This window comes from Lathyrus oleraceus, chromosome 6, assembly GCF_024323335.1.
Source record: "Lathyrus oleraceus cultivar Zhongwan6 chromosome 6, CAAS_Psat_ZW6_1.0, whole genome shotgun sequence".
Lineage (NCBI taxonomy): Eukaryota > Viridiplantae > Streptophyta > Magnoliopsida > Fabales > Fabaceae > Lathyrus > Lathyrus oleraceus.
In genome coordinates, this window is record NC_066584.1 from 49130979 (window position 1) to 49148970 (window position 17992).

Here is a 17992-nt window from a genome sequence, read left to right on the forward strand (position 1 = left end):
TACGACTACCGACTATGAGGGTAGAAAACCAAAACTCTGGCTGGAGAATAAAAGGTGTATAACCACAAATTCTGCCAAGAAAGCCAGGAAAATAGGACTTACAACTACCGGTATAAGGGTAGAGGCCCAAATCGACTCTTGCGGAGGAATGAAAGGTATATAACCACAAATTCCGCCAAGAGGACAAGGAACAATAGGACTTACAACTACCGGTATAAGGGTAGAGGCCCGAAAACTCCGCTGGGGGACAACCCACTGGGAAGCACAAGGAACAGACGACAAATGTCAATTCAGGAAAGATCCGAAAAGACAGACTGAATCAAGACACGTCCTAATGAGGATATAACTCAAATAGGAACATCCATCCCAATATATGTGTTGGGAGGAAACGGAAGAAACCGTCATCCACGAGGGTATATCTCAGTGGGGAACTGCAGAAGGAAAGACAGACACTTTCTGCTTATGGGCTGACTCTATATGGAGAGATTTAACACCCGACATCTGCTTAGGAAGATCTGTAAAGATCTATATCACCATAGCAGGGAACAACAAACAAAGGATGTATGGCAAAAATGCAACATGAATATCTGAATGTCTTGTGAATATGCATGAATATGCGTGATTTATGTTTGATGAATGCCGACAAAACAGACATTTCTAACACAACAGGTCCAGGAATCAAACGTCCGGTATTACACTTCCAGGGGAAAACCAACTGGAAAGCCAATTCTGCCGGAGATCTATATGCTATAAAGCAAAAATCTGCGGGTACTGCTGGGAAGCAGAAGCAAAAGAATCAGAGATATCTGGAGAATACCAAATTTCTGAGCACTGGATCAGCGATCACCCCAACTAGGGCACAGAAAGTCACAACAGGCAAAACAGCCACCAAGACGAATCTGTCGGCGAACAAGAGAATCTCAAAGTCCTGCAGGGGATCTTATCGAACACTGCTATGGAAACGGATCCAACATAACTTCATTGGGGAACAACCCACTGAGGGAGCAAAGGTCACGCGGATAGAGTCTGGCTGCACAAGCAACTCTACTGGGGATATCATCAACTATTCTCTTGGGGAACAACCCACTGAGGAAGGAAATGCACCAAACAAGTAGATTCTGCAACAAACCACTCTACTCGGGGCGAACACACATCTGATGGATCACATCGGTAGATTCTGCAATAAGAGCCACTCTACTGAGGATCCAAAAGTATTCAGGAAATCAATACAATCTCTGGATAGCGGAGCCATCAACCGATCATACCGGGGATTGAAGGAGGTTCAACAGGCAAGATTGCCACAACAAACACTCTGCAGACAAATGCTGGAGAAAGATGGATGAAAATATCGGGATATCAACCCAATCAACTACGGAGTAGGAAAATAAATCCTGTTCTGCTGAGAATAACAACCATTCTGATAGAGAGAAAGTAAACAACTCCCCTGACGACTTTGCCGGGGAAAAGGTAAGGTATCGGGTATCAAACCACTGACTTACCGAGTCTTCCAAAAGGAAAGCGACCGTGCTGAGAAAACAGATAAATCCGTTGGCAACTGCGCTGGGGAGAGTGACAACAGCTCTGCTCGCGACTTCGATGGGGATATCAATAACTGTTCTACTCGCCAAGGAGACAAATAAAGTCTGGGGATATCGACCCACTGGAGAAAGTGACGAGGCACCAAGGTGACAAACCATCAACTGCCGAATCTTCCACAAGGAAAGCATCCATACTGGGGAAAACTGTTGTTGGAGAAAACTGAGTCTTCAACAACACTCTGCTTAGGGAACAACCCCACCAACAACTCGGCTTGCAATTATGCTGGCAACTCACTTGGGGATAAATACGGGACGCGGGGATATCAACCCACTAACCACAAATTTTCTGAACGACTGAGTAATCAAGCCGGGGAGAGACTACTGCTGGAGAACAGACTGAGTCTTCAACACACCATTCTGCTTCGGGGAGTCAAAATCCACAAAAGCTCTGCTTAGGGAACAACCCCAACAACCGAATCTCTGCTTGGGGAACAACCCCAACAATCAAATCTGGAGAAGAAGGATACAAACCAAACCAGGAGTACGAACAAATGTCCTACCTGTTGGAAACCATGCCACCCTTGGGAGAGCACTGAGAAATTCTTTGAGTATCCTTTTATCATTGTGAATGTTCACTTTGTTTAAAACAATAATTTTGAAAAAAATTGTTTTTAAAACAATGATATTTTTTTTTTATTTTTTTTTTCAATTAAAACATGCAAAACATTTGTTGAATTGAAACAAATAAGAGTGCAAATAATTGGATAAAAGCTCAAATTTATTTGATGGAAGGGTAGTCTGCAAATGGCAAGACTCCATAGATCTGTACAAATTTGAAATCAGTGATATATATTGGAAGAGGGCTACATTGAACATAATGATCCTTTCTCTACCAATTTGAATCTCGACGTATTCGAAGCTTCAGTTGACGACGAATCGAGAATCTTCTGACGAACAGACAGCTGGTGAACAGAAAGTCTTGTCAGGATGCAGTTACTTGCCTGATCCCTAATTTTTGCCTAGATTGCCCCAGGGTGAGGTACTCAATCTAGCGGGATGCAAATATGCTTTTTTTATCAAGTCTCTAACTTTTGCCTGGATTACCCTTGCGGGTTCTCCACCGAGACGCTCATTTTTGCCTAAGCCGCCCTTTCGGGTTTTCAACTTAGCAAGCTATTCTGTTTTTTTTTTCATTCGCATATACTTTTTTTTTTATTTTTTTTTTAGGCAAAGTATCTCTTAACTGCATCTGAATTCACAGGACGAGTGAAATCCTCCCCATCCATTGTTGTAAGCATCAAAGCTCCGCCTGAAAAGGCTCTCTTAACAACATATGGACCCTCGTAGTTTGGAGTCCACTTGCCCCTGGAATCGGGCGCGAAAGACAAAACTTTCTTGAGCACAAGGTCACCTTCTCTGAACACGCGAGGCTTGACCTTCTTATCGAATGCTTTCTTCATTCTCTGCTGATACAACTGACCATGACACATGGCAGTTAATCGCTTCTCTTCAATCAAATTCAGTTGGTCATAACGACTCTGAACCCATTCAGCATCAGTCAACTTGGCTTCCATCAGGACTCGCATTGATGGGATCTCCACCTCTACTGGGAGAACAGCCTCCATGCCATAAACAAGAGAGAAAGGGGTTGCCCCTGTTGAAGTGCGTACAGACGTACGATATCCATGCAAAGCAAATGGCAGCATCTCATGCCAATCTTTGTACGTGACAGTCATCTTCTGGATAATCTTCTTGATATTTTTATTAGCAGCTTCAACAGCCCCATTCATCTTGGGTCTGTAGGGAGAGGAATTATGGTGTGCAATCTTGAATTCAGCGCACAACTCATCCATCATCTTATTATTCAGATTAGATCCATTATCAGTAATGATCCTCTCTGGCACACCATAACGGCAAATCAGCTGGTTCTTGATAAACTTCACAACCACCTGTCTGGTTACATTCGCATACGAAGCGGCTTCAACCCATTTGGTGAAGTAGTCGATTGCTACGAGGATAAATCTGTGTCCGTTGGACGCTTTCGGCTCAATCATGCCGATCATGTCAATTCCCCACATAGAGAACGGCCATGGTGATGAAATCACATTCAGAAGTGTCGGAGGAACATGAATCTTATCCGCATAAATTTGACACTTGTGACACTTCTTCACATACTTGCAACAGTCAGACTCCATTGTCAGCCAATAGTAGCCTGCTCTCAACATCTTCTTAGCCATGGCATGTCCATTGGAATGAGTACCAAACGAACCCTCATGGACCTCAGTCATCAATAGGTTTGCTTCGTGTCTATCCACGCATCTGAGCAAAACCATATCGAAATTCCTTTTATACAGCACTTCACCACTGAGGTAGAAACTGCCTGACAACCTTCTCAAAGTTTTCCTATCTTTCACAGATGCCCCAGGCGGGTATACCTGGTTCCGGAGGAAATTCTTGATATCAAAATACCAAGGCTTGTCATCATTGACTTCTTCAATTGCAAATATGTGAGCTGGTCTATCCAAGCGCATCACAGTAATATTGGGGACATCATTCCACCATCTGACCACAATCATGGAGGCAAGCGTAGCAAGCGCATCTGCCATCCGATTATCCTCTCGAGGAATATGGTGAAATTCAACTTCTGTAAAGAAAGTTGAAATCCTTCTTGCATAATCTTTGTATGGTATGAGACTTGGCTGATTCGTCTCCCATTCACCCTTGATCTGATTAACAACTAGGGCCGAATCACCATAAACATCAAGATATTTGATTCTCAAATCAATACATTCTTCAAGTCCCATAATACAGGCCTCATACTCAGCCATATTATTCGTGCATTTGAAAGTTAACCTTGCTGTAAATGGAATATGAGCACCTTGAGGATTAACAATTACTGCCCCAATTCCATTTCCATACTGATTAACAGCGCCGTCAAACACCATCGTCCACCTGGAACCAGGTTCCGGACCTTCATCAAGTGTAGGCTCATCACAATCTTTCATTTTCAAATACAGGATTTCCTCATCAGGGAAGTCATACTGAACTGACTGATGATCTTCAATCGGCTGGTGTGCTAAATGGTCAGCCAAGATACTACCTTTGATAGCTTTCTGAGCTCGATACTCGATATCATACTCAGACAACAACATCTGCCAACGGGCAATCCTCCCAGTTAAAGCAGGTTTCTCGAAGATATACTTAATTGGATCCATTCTGGATATCAACCAAGTTGTATGATTTATCATGTACTGGCGCAAACGCTTAGCAGCCCAAGCCAAAGCACAGCACGTCTTCTCAAGCATAGAGTACCGAGACTCACAATCAGTAAACTTCTTACTGAGATAATATATAGCAAATTCCTTCTTCCCTGATTCATCTTGTTGACCGAGTACACAACCCATCGAGTCTTCAAGAACTGTTAAGTACATAATCAGAGGTCTTCCTTCCACAGGCGGCGACAAGATCGGAGGTTCAGACAGATATTCTTTGATACTGTCGAAAGCTTTCTGGCAATCCTCGGTCCAATCATGAGACTGATCTTTCCGGAGGAGCTTGAATATCGGCGCACATGTGGCAGTCATGTGGGATATAAATCTGGAAATGTAGTTCAAGCGGCCAAGAAAACCTCGGACTTGCTTCTCAGTTTTGGGCGCAGGCATCTCTTGTATTGCTTTGACCTTGGCAGGATCAACTTCAATACCTCTTTCACTGACAATAAAACCCAATAACTTTCCGGAACGGACTCCAAAAGTACATTTGCTCGGATTCAGGCGGAGTCTAAACTTCCTCAGACGCTGAAAAAGCTTCAACAAATGTTCAACATGCTCAACTTCCGTTCGGGACTTAGCAATCATATCATCAACATAGACCTCTATCTCCTTGTGCATCATGTCGTGAAACAAGGTAGTCATAGCTCGTTGATACGTGGCTCCGGCGTTCTTCAAACCGAAGGGCATCACTCGATAACAGAATGTTCCCCAAGGTGTGATGAATGTTGTCTTCTCCATATCCTCTGGTGCCATCTTAATTTGATTATATCCGGAAAATCCGTCCATAAAGGAAAAGACTTTGAATTTAGCTGTATTGTCTACCAACATATCAATGTGTGGTAGAGGAAAATCATCTTTCAGACTAGCTTTATTCAAATCTCTGTAATCAACGCACATGCGGACTTTTCCGTCCTTCTTAGGAACAGGCACAATATTGGCCACCCATTGAGGATATGTAGAAGTCACCAGAAACCCCGCATCAATTTGCTTCTGAACTTCCTCTTTGATTTTTACTGCCATATCTGGATGAGTTCTTCTGAGCTTCTGCTTCACAGGCACGCACTCAGGCTTCAAAGGCAGGAAATGTTGCACAATATATGTATCCAGACCTGGCATGTCTTCATATGACCATGCGAAGATATCGGAATATTCTCGTAGCAAATCAATCAAATCCTTCTTGACAGACTCTTCAAGAAGTGCCCCAATCTTCACCATGCGAATACAATCCTCAGACCCCAAGTTGACTGTTTCCAAATCTTCAAGATGCGGCTGAATGATCTTTTCTTCGTGCTCAAGGAGACGGGTAATCTCATCAGGAATTCCTTCAACATCATCTTCCTCTGCCTCGAATACAGGGAATTCAAAGTTGGGAGATGGCGTTGGATCATTATGTTCAATGGGTTTTAGAATCAACCTGCATAATGATTTTGGTTAATGAAAAACTTTTAGCATTTAAACAAGCAAACCATTATGCAGATGAAAAGGTTGTTTTTATTCTCGTTTTTATGGGTTTTTTGTGATCACTGATTTCATGAAAAGGCAAAAAGTGAAAACAAATGGAAAAACAAATGTTTAACAATGCATTAATTGAATGAAAACATCTTTGTATATATGAGCCAAACATGTCATCACTTCTCCTTTTGGCATGGGAGAAGGTTTTAAACAAAGTGAACCATTACTTTGATCTATGGATAACTGTCGGGACATCCACAGCGACCCAATTGTGGCAGACACCACCAGGAATAACAAAATTACTCATATCCTCTGCATCTTCTTCAATGATAGCAGCAGCTTCCTCTTCAACAGGCTGATCATCATGGATGAATCCTCCGCTTGTGAACAGACCGTGCTCATTATATGCCCCAGAACAAAAGCCAATGCCAGCCCGGGATTTGTTGTCTTCTAGCTCAATCACTTTCCCTAAACCAGCGACTGCACCACATTCAATGGCCAGCTTTGCATCACGGTAGGAAGCAAATGATGGAGACTTCTTCTCAATCGGTTCATCAATAGATAAAGCTTGGAAAGGAGTTCCAACTTCATCCTCTGCATCAATATATGAGAAGGAAGACAGGTGGCTAACCAGGAGAGCCTTTTCTCCCCCTACCACAACCAGTTTCTTATTCTTGACAAACTTCAGCTTCTGGTGTAGGGTGGATGTCACGGCGCCAGCCTCGTGAATCCATGGTCTGCCAAGGAGACAGCTGTATGACGGGTGGATATCCATTACCTGGAAGGTAACCTGGAAATCACTTGGTCCTATCTTGATAGGGAGATCAACTTCCCCAATCACGGTCTTGCGCGACCCGTCAAAAGCTTTCACAACGACCCCACTCTGCCTCATAGGAGGACCTTGATATGACAATCTGGAGAGTGTGGATTTTGGCAACACATTAAGGGATGATCCTGTGTCCACCAGCACGTTGGACATAGCATCAGATTTGCAGTTCAGAGATATGTGTAAAGCCATGTTGTGGTCTCTTCCCTCCTCAGGGAGATCAGCGTCACTGAAACTCAAGGTGTTGCAAGCAGTGATGTTTGCAACGATACTGTCAAATTGTTCAATGGTGACGTCATGATCAACATACGCCAGATCCAAGACTTTTTGCAGAGCCTCCCTATGGGGTTCTGAATGCATCAACAATGATAGTATGGAGATTTTGGACGGCGTGTGTAGAAGCTGGTCTACAACGTTATACTCGCTTTTCTTGATGAGCCTTAGCATCTCATCAGATTCTTCATTCATAATGCCGCTCGGGCCAACTGAAGAAGTAGGAGTTTTTTGTATGGAGGGTCTGGCAACATCAAGTGCCGGATTCTGACTATTAACCGCAGTCCCCACTGGACGCTCAGACGATTCAGAAGCGACAGGAGCCTTAGCAGGCGCAGAGAATACTCGACCACTCCGGGTCAGGCCGCTTACATCGGCAATATTGGTCACAGCAGTTGAAGGCAAAGGCACTTCCACCCCATCTTGCACAGCAACTGGGTTGTACCTGAACGGCACAGCTCGATCAGATGTATAAGGCACAGGGCCAGCAGGCTTAATCATAAGGGAAGGAGAAGTCTTCGGCTTGCTGCTATCGTAGCGAATAACAACAGGTTCTGGCAATTTGAACACTGGAGATATAACATTAACCTCAGGTTCATCTTCGTCGACATTGCGATTCTGGAGAATCTCAATGGTTCCTTCGTCTAGTAGCTCTTGAAGCTCTCTTCGCACCTGATTACAACCCAAACGGTTCACCGAACAGATACGGCACTTATCATGATCATGTACCATATGGCTATACTGGCACAACAAGCGATGTAGCTCCACCAACGATTGTCGAATATGACTAACATATTTGACTTTGTATTTCCCCGGGCATCCCTGGACCATATTTACAGACTTCCCATGCGAAGGCAATGGGTTCTTGGTAACATTTGGGCCCGAATCTTCGAAGCTCAGAATACCACATCTCATCAGGTCTTGAACCTTTGTCTTTAGCTGAAAACAGTTCTCTATATCATGGCCCGGAGCGCCAGAATGGTAGACACAATGCAGATCAGGCTTATACCACCACTGAGGGTTGACCGGTATAGCCGGAGGATCTCTTGGAGTAATCAGGTTCCGCTCGATTAGAGAAGGGTACAGCTCTGCATACGACATAGGAATTGGATCGAAACTGATCTTTTTCCTATCGTAGTTCATGTTCGCTTGATTATTGGTGCTACCCCGAGGCTGGTAAGCCTGTTGCTGTGGGCGAGATTGTTGTTGACGATACTGTTGAGAAGGTTGTTGTTGATTGAGTTGCTGCTGATATTGAGGTTGCTGATACTGTTGCTGAGGATGATATTGCTGCTGCTGGGCATTGTCTTTGAAGACAGGAGCAATATGGGCCACCTGATGTTGATGACCTGCACGGCGTGTCGGTTCCCTCTGAACCGGAGGTTTCCTCGATTTATGGGACTGCACAGCATGTGCTTCCCCATCTTTCTTCTTAGCAAATGAGCCATACCTTTTGCTAGAAGAGCCTTCATCTTTTGCTAAACGTCCCTCACGGACACCCTCTTCAAGTCTCATCCCCATATTCACCATTTCAGTGAAGTCTGAGGGAGCACTAGCCACCATTCGCTCATAATAAAATGAGCTAAGAGTTTTAAGGAAAATCTTAGTCATTTCTTTCTCCTCGAGCGGTGGAGTGATCTGAGCTGCCAGCTCTCGCCACCTCTGGGCGTACTCTTTGAAAGTCTCTTTATCCTTCTGCGACATAGACCTGAGTTGATCTCTGTCAGGCGCCATATCGACGTTATATTTATACTGCTTGACGAAAGCCTCGCCAAGGTCATTGAAGGATTGGATGTTGGCACTGTTCAGGTTCATATACCACCGAAGCGCAGCACCTGACAGGCTGTCCTGGAAGTAGTGGATCAGGAGCTGATCGTTGTCGGTCTGAGTGGACATCTTCCTGGCGTACATGACCAGGTGTGCAAGCGGACAGGTGTTCCCTTTATACTTCTCAAAGTCGGGAACTTTGAATTTGATAGGTATTTTGACTCCAGGAACCAGGCAGAGCTCGGCAGCAGACTTGCCGAATAGATCTTTTCCTCTGAGGGTCTTCAATTCCTTCCTCAGCTCAAGGAATTGGTCATTCATAGCGTCCATTTTCTCATTAACGTCCGGGCCCTCAGATGGCTCGGAATGATAGATGGGTTCATCTGCCCTTGGCAAGGTATGCACTACAGGAGGAGCAGCAGTAATGACCGGGCTAGATGCCGGCATATGAACGAAGGTAGGAGCAGGGATGTCAGGCATGAAACCTGGAGGCATACCCCACGGGTATCCGGCTGGCATGACATTGGGCATATACTGAACATTGGCAGCAGGCATGACAGAAGTAGCAATCTCTGAGACAACGGTCCCCTGGACGGGAGTTGCAGGCGGTTGAGCAGGCTGATTCTGGGCGGCAAGAAGTTGCTCCATCAGAGCGCCAAGTCTGGCGACTTCATCTCTCAGTTCTCTGTTCTCTTGCTCTAGCTGATCCATTACTCTTGCAGAATTTGCTCGGGTATAATACCGGTGAGTCAGCTTGTCTTCAAAATAAATGAAGAACAGAGTCAGGACAAGAAGACCAGAAACAAAGGGTACCTGCTTATGCAACATGATGCATGACATGCTTGTGCAGATGCTTTATTTTATTTTCAAGGAACCCTTAGGGCATTATTTGCAATATTTTGAATATTTAAAGCATTTTGAATTTCACATGGAGAACATCTCATTCAATATATTTGAAACAAAGGAGTACAGCATTTTGATCATTACAAAGAGAAAAGGAAAATAACATCCTATGGACCCCTATTAGCTCGGGATGCTGGAATACGAGAAGCGCACAATTTCTTGATCTCTCTCTCATAAGCAGCTTCCATATCTGCCTTTGCCTTAGCAAGCTGATCGTACTTCCTCTTCCAGAATTTGGAAGACTGAGGAAGCAGAGAAGTCCAAGTGTCGTTCGGGTCGTCGATCACCTGATGCTCAAGAAACTCTATCAGAGCATCCTTCTCCTTAATCTGTTGCAGCAATTCTTCTCTTTCACGGATCCAAGCACGTGAAAGGTCTTCTTCTCTCAACTCCTCTACACGCTGGATAGGGAGGGTTGAAGGCCCAGCCACATCCAAAGGTGCAGGTCTCGGATAATCGTAAGGCATCAGGTATTCGGCAGCTCGCTGTCTGACCCAGGAAGTACAAGGCTCCAAAGCAATGCAATTCTTCGGACCCAATTCATTCCTACTCTTCTTTCGGATATTGCGCCAAGCGCGGACGAATCTGGCTTTCAAGCTTTGGGGATCTTTACCCTCCTGAAAGAATACACCCTCTAACAGAACGTTATGAGGTTTATCCTTTAGGGGGAACCCAAGCTGACGACGTGCAAGTGTAGGGTTGTAGCTGATCCCACCACATGTACCAAGAAGAGGCACATTCGGGAATTCACCACAAGAATCAATAATCTGCACAGTATCATATACACGATCGTACCAAGAGATATCATCATTAGTGAGAGACATGAGTCTCTGAGACCACCGTAGACAACTCTTGTTCTCCTTAAAGGCAAGTGTCTGCGGCAAGTGCGAAATAAACCACTTGTACAGCAACGGAAGACAACAGACAATGACTCCACTACCCTTCATATTCCTCAGGTGCAGAGAGAAATAGGCATCGCCCAACAAAGTCGGGACTGGGTTAAGAACTGAGAAGATCCTAATAGCATTCATGTCCACGAACTTGTCAAAGTTGGGGAATAGTACTAAGCCATAGATGAGTAGCACGAACAGAGCCTCAAAGGCATCCTCACTCCTGGCTTCTCCATAGAAGGTAGCTTGAGCGACAAGGAACTCTGAAGAGAAACCCTTAATCCCACCTTTGGTAATCAGATTGGCTTTGATCAAAGCTTCATCTATATGCAACAGACTAGCAATCTCCTTAGCAGATGGAATACTCTCTAGGCCACTGAACGGCACCAGATCCAGAATAGGAATCCCAATAAGGTGAGAGTATTCTTCCAATGTAGGCAATAGCTGGAAGTCCGGAAATAAGAAGCAATGATAGAGCGGATTATAGAACTGAGCAAGAGTGCTCATCAATCCCTCATCCACCTGAGTAGTCAACAGCGGCAGAAGCTTCCCATATCGAGCCTTGAAACCCAAGGGATCTAGTACATAAGATGTCAGATTCCTTAACTCCTTTACATCAGGCTGTTTGAAACTGTACTTCTTCGTATGCCTCTTTGGTCTTTCCATGTCTGAAAATTTTGCAAATAAACCCTTTTAAGTTCCTTGAAAATTTCTCTTTTTTTTTTTCGGTGACATGAAATGTGGATGAATGCATGAATGCATGAATGCAACAATCACACTCAAGGATCAAGCAAAGCACACCAAACAAAGGTCGTGGGAAAGCTCTATGTATCCCTAATATCAATCATCCATTTTGGCGGATTTAGGTTTTTCACCTTATCGACACCCAAGTTCCATTGATATTAACGGTACATGAACCAGTTCTAACATCCCTAATATCAACCAGCCGCTTTGGTGGATTTTAGGTCTTACACCTGATCCGGGATCCATTGATATTAACGATGTTTGAACGACTCAACCACGAATCACGGGTTTGCTGAGAGTCACGAGCATGGAGTCTCGGTTAAGAACCACCCAAAGGGAATGTACTAGGGTTTAAACCTGCCATACATGTTCTATCAGAGGTTCCCATAATCATCGTCCCATCTCTCGGATATTATCGGAGAAACGAATACTCGTATTCCAAAAATATTCTCAAGAGAGACTCTTATGAGTGTAGTATCGCGTAACAATCGCATCAGATCTGACATCTGAACGACCTCCGCACTACGTCAAAAAAATAGGCCAAGATGGGTTTGATAAACTAAGGTCCTTGGCTTCTAAGGCACATGATTGAACGAATAATGCCTAACCACAAATGACTTGTGTGACATTATTAATCCAACATGACCTCCACCAAGTGAATGGACTCGCAAGTCAACTGGCTAAGGACTACTCCACACCAGTCAACAAGACTATGCCATTCTCCTATCCTAAGGTGCACTCGAGTTCGGGTATAGAACTCATCTCACAGAGATCACCAAAGCAAACAGCATTTGTATATCAAGCAATTCAAACATTACAATCAATACAGTTATCCCAAATTGTACAAAAATATGTCAAATAACAAATAATAATATATCACACAACAAGGGTGGAAAGTAGGCAATACCGCCAAGGATATTATTCCCCAGCAGAGTCGCCACTTTTCTGTAGCGGTGTATTCGTCGCTATATGATCTATCAACTAAATCATAAGCAAAGCATACAATGAACATAGAGTCGCCACCGTACTTTTATTTATCCTAAGGACTGGTTAAAAAGCGAACAAAAACCTAAGAAGTTTTACACGTAGAAAACTAATGGAAAAGATCAGAGAATCTGAGTAAGGGGTAAATTACGCAATGGGAAGGTGTTAGGCACCCATCACGTCCTAGGTACTCCTAGGGAGCCCTTTTCACACTTTGTTGTTTGAAAATTATTATTTGTCATGACATAAGCATTGTGCAAACATGAGTGGGATGATGAGGAAAGAATGTACAAATTAATTATTTTTGTGTTCGAACGGATGAACCCGTTGCCTACGTACCTTCCATCAAAGGTAAGGATCAAAACGCCGTAGTTCGGCTAAAAGATTTCCAAAAATTTGTGAGTTCAGTTTTAAACAATAGCACTTAAGGTTCTTCATTATCAATGGGAGAAAACTCGACCAAGACCAACATCCACCATGTGAGGATAGCTTCGACGTACTAGAGGGGTTAACCCTGTTTTCAGTACGGAAGTCTTATTGTCGACTCACTACGGATAGGGTGAGGTTTACATCAACCACAATGAGAATTGAAACCTATGGCTAATGCATGAAAAGATTAACAAGAATGGACAAAGCCAAAACATTTGAATGAGTGAAATTAATGGATTAGGATTATTCACAAAAGGAGTCAAAGTATGATTAAAATTGATTCAAAATGAAGTATTCACAAAATGGGATTTGAAAAATCATGGACTTAAGGTCCAAGTTTCTAATTTGAAAAGGGGTGAGAATGTTTGCACAACACTTATTTCAAGCTTTTAAACATGTGTGAAAAGGTAGGACACAATGAGATGAATGGAATGGGGTGTATGTAAAACTTCTTATGAGGGTCCGCCTCTTGAAATCATATAGAAGATGATTCAAGTGGGTCCTTAGGAATAGGCTACAGATGAGCAATGATATGAACATGGTCACAGACGAAAGTAAATAGAAGTGGATACTGGATGCCACTCAATGGTCTTAAACCTGTCTCCTAAAACAAGTAAGGATATCAGAAGCCACTCTATGGACTTACACTAATCTCCATCAGAATAAAACAAAAACAAAACAGGGAAGTCAACTGCCAATCTACCTGGACTTAGGTTAACCTCCACAGTATGATCCTAGGAATACAAATGCCACATCACAGGGACTTACGATGAATCCTCACATACAACAAATAAATGCACTAGGCAACGGGTATGAGTGACCAATGAGGTCTTACACTCTACCCCTTCCATGTCATGGGAACAGATGCCAACTTACAGGGACTTATAACTGGTTCCTCAATGGGTAAGCAAACAAATCACAGAGGTGTGAGATAATGGACATGCTACGAGGAGCAATGAATGATAGTAAATGCACTAAGGCATGCAAGCGATCATGTACAAATGAGTGATAAATCACAAATAATCAGATAGCACACTCTATAACCATACAAGGAGGCTCAATCAAAGGGGTTTGACTATGAAAGTCCACTGTAATAGGTAAGTGTCGCTCTTAACCTTGCCATTGAGGGGCTAAGGTGAAGTAGATGAAAGGGTATGAGGGGTGTGCCTCATTGCTTCTATCTCAATTCCGAGAGAGCATGTAAATATAAGAATGTGGGGGAGTTCAGAAAGATGGAACTCTTTCCCGATTGGACTCGATAGATCTTGGGTTGGGATCTCAATGCTACAACCATGTAATGGGAGCAAGGAGAAGACTCACTGAATAGTGGGAGATAGGCTATTTATCTCTACCTTCCACCAATTGCCTCAAATGAGGACTTTTCCTGCTTGGGACAAACATAAACAATCACAATCAATGCCTCTTAAGGAGGACTTCAGACAATTTGCCCGGCCAAATAACAGGCCGGGTCTCCAGACTACATGAAGAAGAAGGTTCTATACCTCAATGCAAGTTGCTATTTAAGCAAAGCAACACAAGTTCTTAAGAGAACTGAGCAACTAAAGGGCACCTTTTGATGATGGTTTCTGTTGGAATTGCGTGTATTTGGCCTCGGTTTATAAAAACAGATGGAGCAATTCGATGTAAGAGATGGTTGATGATGGTCTCTCAGCTCAATAGTGCACGACGAAGGTGAATTTTGCTGCTGCCATGGAAGCTCCTTGTTGCAACAGCTGGAGTTTTGACCGATTCTTGATCCGATTTTCACGAACAGAAATCCTCCACCACCTGCAGATGATGAATGCTACAAAGGAAAGCACAAAAATCAGTGGATTCTTGAAGAATTGAGTGAAAAAGTGAAGAAGGATCTTGGAGGAGCTTGAGAGAATTTGAAGAATTTGATTGTGATTTGTGAATTGTGATTAGTCTTTGCAATTCTGTTAGAGTTGTGCTATATATACTCCTAATTAACAATGCCTAAACATGATTAGTGAAATGGTAAATGCATTTAGCTAAAATGGAGGTGTTTTGACAAAATGGGATTTTCCCCCTTGTGCATGAAAATGGTGCATGAAGTAATATGGACGTGAACCATGCTGTATGAGAGCTCAAAACAAAGCTACGTATTGATACCCAAGCTCCTGTATCGATGCCTAGCACATTTTTGACAGTACGCATCGATGCATAACTCGTACGTATCGATACATAACACTTTTTGACAGTATGCATCGACACATGACTTGTTTGTATCAATACATAACATTTTTTAACAGTATGCATCGACACCTAACTTGTTTGCATCGATACATAGCATTTTTTAACAGTGTGCATCGACACATAACTCGTGTGCATCGATACATAGCCATTTTTGCCTTGCGTGTATCGATACGAAACTCGTGTGCATCGATACATGAAAATTTTCGCCATGCACGCTCGGTGGTAATTCGATCATATCTCCTCAACCGTTCATCCGATTCTCATGATCTTGGACTTTTGGAAATGAGAGAGAAAGATCTACAACTTTTATGTTCAACAAAATTCCATTTGAAGCTTTTTCGATGGAGGAAAATTGAGTTGAAGTTGTTCCAAAAACTCGCTATTCTTTTGGAAACTTGCAACCATAGGTCATTTTTCCTTTTGGAAACTTTTGGTATGACCTTAAATCCTTCAATGCGAGTATTTGAAATGTCAAATGAGACTTGTTTGAACATGAATGGAGCATTTCTAATCACTTCCCACCTCCAAATCCATGATTAAATCCACAGTTGACCACAGCTGACTTCTGTTGACTTTTGGTTGACTGGGCCATATTCTGATGAATTCCAAGCCTCTTTCACATGAGATCTTGATTCCAAATGATATCACAAGTTATATGAACTCTTGATGAAGGATCATGGTGTCCAAATTCTTCAAGAATGGCCACCATCAATTGCTCAATGCCTGATTTGACTGCTTTGGCCTAGCTAGCTTCATCTGCAAGCAACAAGGTTAGATGACAATATTTTTGTACTTTTGGTTAGTAAACATATGAAAAGCAATGACACACAAATGCTATACATGCTTGGTGATCAAGAACCACACTCACAAGGTATCCCACCCACTAGGAGGGCAGCTAAGGTATGCAAAGATCCTTGAGGCCATGATATGATATGATATGGGCCATGAGGGATCTTAGGGCAAAAATTGGGGTCTTACACCATCCAACTTCGATTATTCGACTTGGATGTTGATCAACCCTCTTTCCTTACTTGCCGACCAAGCTACCATGAAAATGAGTAGCTAAGTCTCCATTTGTCAAGGTTAGATGTAGGTGATTTCCAAGCTTTGTGTGTAAATGTAAGGATCCTCATATGTAAACTCTTTAACGGTAAATATATGATGAAAACTTTGTTTCTATTTAAAACTCTTTGTGTTGGTATTTGATCGAGAGATGTTTATCGATTCTTGACCTAGGTTTTCATCCAAACTTGTTTGTTAGCTAGAGATAGTAACGAATGATTTTGTTCACCATAAGGTTGAACCAAAAAGTTGTCATTTTGATAGATTGTGTTCGAGAGAAACAATGGATCAAAATGGCAAAACTCACAATGGGTGTTCGAGAGAAACGCATTGAGAGGACCTTGTGAAATAATTTATCATCTAAAGGAGTTTATAAGATTGTTGACCGTGCAAATACATGCAAAGCAAATGTAATCATTGAAACCTAACTTTGACAATATTTCTCATATTAATCAAAACATAACTTTTTCCGCAATTAATTACTTTGTATACAAGATAACTTGATTAAAACCAAAACCCTAGTGTTACATTAAGTTAAGATTAATTCAACCATTGAACGGCAGTGATATCTTACAATCTCTGTGGATACGATAACAAAACCCGACACTTAAAAACTGTCTCAACAAAATGGCGCCGTTGCCGGGGATTGTAAATTGATATTGCGAGCATCGCAATGGTTGTTTAAGTTTTAGCTTGTGAATTTTTGACTTGTGCTTGTAATTTGTTTGGTTTAGTGTGCAGCTTACGTTTTATGCGAGGGCAAATCCCTGTGGACGAACTTCTTTTTGATCCTGAGATCGAGAGAACCGCAAGGAGGCTCAATAGCAAAACGAGACGTAGGAGGCAACAGGCTAGACAACGCCAAGAGCAAGGGGAAAGTTCTTCGACCACAAAGCCACACCCATTCATACCAAACATGGAGCCACAACCACCACCACCTATTTCTACTCCATGTATCAATAGTCCAAGGAACACCGCTCAGTTTGCCAACCAAACAGGAAGGCAAGCTGAAATGAAGACGGGAACTCTGAATTTATTGTATGGGAGTCCATTCACCGGAATGGACCATGAAGACCCATTTGCTTTTCTCACAAAATTTTATGAGATAGCATTGGCTGCCGGAGTGGATCAGGCTCAGGAGCTTCCGTTGTTCAGACGATTGTTTCCCCACGCTTTGCTCGGTAAAGCAAAGGATTGGTATCTTGATCAAACACCTGCCGTAATGACCGACTGGAATGTGTTAGAAGAGAAATTCATTGAAAGATTTTTCTCTCATAACCGATTCATGGAATCAAAGACGGCCATCTCGGTGTTTTCTCAAGGAACCAGTGAATCGTTGAATGAAGCGTGGGAGAGATTCAAGTCCATGCTAAGGAAATGCAAAGGGCATGGATTTGATGAATTAACTCAAATCCATATCTTCAGAAATGGACTTCAACCAAACTGTAAGACGTTGTTGGATGCCACCTCGGGTGGCTCGTTGATGTCAAAGAGTGCCGAAGAAGCCACAAACATTATCAACCGTATGGCTTTGAATGATCTTCAAAGTCAAAGTCGTGGAAATTCTTTGAAGAAGGCGGGAGTGCTTGAGTTAGGGACGAATGATGCCATACTTGCCCAAAACAAGCTCATCTC